Raw genomic sequence first — 5,090 nt, forward strand, 5'->3', positions numbered from 1 at the left:
TGAAACATACAGAGTTCAGCTATAGGCATCTACTCTGCTTCAAAATAATAACAAAGAAGTCAGTATGAAAAGCATTTAATTCCTAAAAAATATACATAATGTGCTGTAAATAGTACGTTAAATATAATAGCAACATTATTAGAACAATACACAGAAAACTAATTTATTCCTTCAAACTGGACCCAAAAGTAATTTTAAAAAAACACTTAAAGACACTGTACTGTCTGATAAATATCTACATTTTTAGGAATACTTGTGCCGTTGAATTTTAATTGGTATTTAGTTACATTACGTAGTAATTAAATCAGATGGGAACGCAACACAAACCACTCCAGAAAGGGAGTGTTCACATATGCTAATTACTGCCATATCAAGAATGCATGATTAAACTTTGGGAGAATATGGAATTTCAAATGCATGCTAATAAATGGCGAAATCCACCATATACAATTTGTATGCAACAGAAGGATGATTAGAAGTATACGTATATAATAGCACAGGGGTTCTCAAACTTGGGGGTCGGGACCCCTCAGGGGGTCACGAGGGTATTAGCTGGGGCTGTCAACCTCCACCCCAAACCCTGCTTGCCTCCACCATTTATAATGGTGTTAAATATATTAAAAAGTGTGTTTAATTTATTAGGGGGGTCGCACTCAGAGGCTTGCTGTGTGAAAGGGGTCACCAGTTTGAGACCCACTGTATTAACAAGCATATAGTGCTGTTTTCAAAACTTAGGACCTGATCCTGCAGTCATTTATATGAGTCACTTTACATATGTGAGTAGTTTCACTGAGCTAAGCAGGACTACTCATATGTATAAAGCTTCTCATGTGTTTGCAGCATTGGGCTCTTAATGTATAATTACTTCAGGCAATTACTTTTACAATTAATTTGAAAATACAGCATTTTTTTTTTCACATGCCAAGATAAATGAGCATTGCACATGATGCAAGCTCACTCCTGAAAATAGAGTCTGTCTCAAATAGGCTTCAAGAAATGTAGAGTTAAGGATCTAACTCATTCATTAAGCTACTCATACCACGTCTTGTTATTATAGATAGTAATGTCAGATCTTGATTAATTAAACAATGATTATTTAGACTTGTCAGTCAGTCGAGGGCTGCTATTGTCAGATCTTTCTTCCCCTTCTTCTACAGGTGATGTTTATTAGGGATAGGCAGACTAGTTCTGAAAAAAATAGGTCCAACATGTTCGCTCGACCCGGTGTCCAAGGAGTACCAAGCTCTGATCTTTTTCAGTCATTGATACTATTACTGCGCAGTTTTAGAAGATGTTTAATTGAAGCGAGATATTTAAGAAGGAAATCAAGAGCAGAATGTGGTTTCTGATGCACAGTGGGCAATCAAACTAAATCTACACATGATCCTTGCTTGGCTGTACTTCAAATAATGTCACCTGTAAATAGCTGAGAACTTTGACACCAACTCTGCATAATGCTATTTAAATCAGTGCCTCATTTATAGGATCCTGCTGCCTGTAAAATGGCTCTAATGGCATTATCCCCAGGCCTGAGGGGCAAGTTAAATAACAAAACCTCAAAAGCGTCTCTTATGTTGGGGGGAACAACGCTAATCTCTAATAGTATAACCTAATCTCCACATGAGCTGATCTCACAGGACTCAGCCCTTACAGAAACTCAGCACAAAACCGTGGTTGTGGATATGAGGGATGAGGTGTGTGTAAGACTCTTCACCTTAAAAGAAATATTGTAATTGCTAGAAAAATGTGCATGAGCTCTTTGTAACCTGATGTCTTCAATGGACTATATTCTGAAAGCAATTAGAATACAATTTGTTGTTCTGATTCCAATAACTGTTTGTGTATAATAGATTTTTCAGACCAGAAGACACCATTATGATTATCTAGTCTGACCTCCTACATAACACAGGTCATAGAATTACATCTCTCTCTATACAAATGGACACATAGCATGTGTGTATATGTACTGTGTATATACATCCATAACATGTGTGTATATATACACACATGCACAAATACTGTGCATTTAAATTTGTTTTACAAATGCAAGACCTACAATTGTATATTTTTTCACATTACTATTTTATGTATTTAGGTGTATTAATCCACATTTATTATAAACATACTTGCTAACTAATGTTGCATTAATGCAATGGATGCTTAGTTGCACGAATGTTAGTTGCACTACCTACAATAGGACATGTCTAGGACCAGTAAAAGCTATTAAAATTGACTTTCTCAGATTTAACTTCCTCTATTGTTGTGCTGTTTGCAAAGTTTTTGTTTTCAGACCACTGGTTGCAGTTTGTTGTATGTTTGGATGCATGGATTCTTCACACTTTTGACCACACAGTAAAAGAGAGCAGTGGAAGTCATAGGGCCAAATTCAACAGTGGTGTAAGTTACACAAAGTTTGTACATTGATTTGAAAATTGATGTAACTTATAGCGGTTGGGCATTCAGTGAAATGGTGGATAGAAAAAACCCTAGATTGTTTGGGGGTATTTTTGGTTGTTACCCCGAACAGGGACAATGATACCGAAGCAAGCTATTTTGCCTCTTCTGCCCCCTCCCCTGCATGTTCTAGAATGAGAAATCTGCTATTTTTCATGGTTAATATTCTTTTTGACAACAGGACAAGAACCAGTATTGAATACTTTGATAACATTGTCGTTTTCTCAGTTGAATCTCACTCCAGTGTTCCACATTTCTAACCTTTCCCCACATTTTAGTAACTTGTGTCAGACGTGATGAAATCAGCAGGTAGAAAGTTACTGTTAAATATGAAGGAAGAGTTTTACTGACCATCACATTTCCAAGAACTATAAGCACAGCAATATACCTCACGCATCCTGCTGTTATTTGAGTTGTGATTATTGCATGGTTAACACTAACCTTTGTAATGTTGCAACATGTTGAATAAAGTGGTGACTACAAATATTAACTTGCATAGTGATCTGCACCGTTTCCAGCCATTTACTACAATGTGTGGCCAGCTCGATCTGTGATAGAAACCACAACATGCAAACCAATTGTGCTGATGGATAAACATTCACTGCATTACAGTGGGAAATAGCTTGGTGGCTTGAGTACCAGCTTTGAAAGAGTAGACTACCTGGAACCAAGATATAAATTTCAGCAGGATTGTTGCAGCTCTTGATCCTTTTGAAGTAGATAATGGAAAATGAGTACCATATAATTTACTGTGGAGGGGGATTTTAGATCCTTTCACTCATAGCTGTACAGTATGCTGTTCCTATTTGGTGGATACCCTCTACTCCAAAGGAAATTGCATTTAGTGAGTGTGACAAAGGCCCATTGCTGGTTTACTGCTCTGTGTCAGCAACTCTTGACGTGCTCACTACACCCAACACGCTATTGTCCTAATCTGTATCTAAAAGGTGGTGTATATGTATATCCTAAACAAACTTGTAATGCGCTGGTGTTGAAAATCCTTGTGTGGTATATGTATGGGGTGTATACAAAGAATTATAAATATGTGCTAGAATTATTTTCTTAAAATATGCTTAGCAAGCAATCCATAAGACCAGTCTGCCAAAAACAAAGGAATCTGTATCTGCCTGTCTGACCAGCTTATTCACCAAGCAGAGACAATGAAGGTACATTTGCATATAAGGTAAACAAAGCTAACAAGTGGGGGAGAAGACAATATAGTGTCTACACCCCAGAAGGAGAGAGAAATTTTATCTGGGTTTACTTTTCAAAGAATACATTTCAAAGGTTTACTGGACTATAAAAAGAAGGGGAGAAAATCCCATAGTTATCCTTCATCTGAGGAGTCAAAGAAACCAGCTTTGAGCTCCATGTTTTGGGTCCTGGATAAAGAACAGACCAGCCATGCTGGAAGAATAACTTCAGTGAGAAAAATGTCTTTGAACAAAAGACTCTCTAGTTTGCTACACTGAGTTTTAATCTTAGACATGTATTTTTAATTTTGTTTGTTGCATCCATTTCTGTGCTTATTCAGTATACTTGGTCCACTTAAACCTTTGTTAACAAACTTGTTTTACTTTTTCCATAAATCAGATCTGTGCTTCGATTGAAAGGGAGGATTTGTCAACCCCATTAAGTTAATATGCTGCTATGTGCGGTCTCGTTAAAGAGCAGCAAATTGATATGGTTTTGTGGGTGTTACAGGGAGAATGGCTGAGCATGGCAGAGGAACGTTTGGAGGGAGAACTCCAGGCAGGAAGGGTTGTTGAGGCCCTCCTGAAATGAGAAACGGGGCAGTGGAAGCCACTGGATGACCTGCATGTTGGTGTGCTAGCTGGTATCAGGGCTGTGCCACAGCAGCATGGCATTTAAGGCACCCAGAGTTGCAAGGCCGATGTTGACTGAACCCCTGACTGGGCTGGGTGAAACCCAAAGTGTCACAGTGTGGGGGAGGGGCGCATGTATAATTTGGACTTTTAAGCTCTTTGGGCTCCATTATGATGAAAAGCCTTCTATAAATGTCAAATACATTTCTGCGCTCTCTGGGATGTGTTTACCAGGAGTACTTGGAAGAGATCCAATGGCTCTCACTAGCCAGTCCACTGTTAACAAGATTCCAGTACATGGGGTTGCACGTGGCTGGATGCCAGGGTCCCAGCCAGCCTCACTCAAGGGAACATGTTGCCAAGGTATTTTAGGGCTGTGGTGTATAACACTTTCTGCTTATATCCCAGGTTTTCTCCACCCCTGTGATGAGGAATGCAAGGATTATCAAGTGACTTTGATTCTTTTTCTGCACTTTTTGCAGCTCCTCGTAGGTCTATGGACTATAACACTTTCCTTCCTGTATTCTACATTGTCGGAGTTTTTTTAGGCCTACAGGTTCCAGTGCAGGAACTCTGTTTAGGCAGTTAACAGAGATGTCTGAGGGGCAGGGCTCTAAAACTTCCAAATCTGGCAGACAGTTGTAGAGAACAATGAACTGTTCCAGGAAAGAGAAACTGAGCCAGCATAGATAGAAGAAGCGAACTTGCCTGCTTGAAGGTCTTTCTTTCAGCATGAGAAAAGGTGATTCTGATGGGACTGGAATTAGAGGCCTTAAGATAGACAGATAAACTTGGGCAACATGTTTATTT

Source organism: Eretmochelys imbricata, chromosome 12, assembly GCF_965152235.1.
Source record: "Eretmochelys imbricata isolate rEreImb1 chromosome 12, rEreImb1.hap1, whole genome shotgun sequence".
Taxonomy (NCBI): domain Eukaryota; kingdom Metazoa; phylum Chordata; order Testudines; family Cheloniidae; genus Eretmochelys; species Eretmochelys imbricata.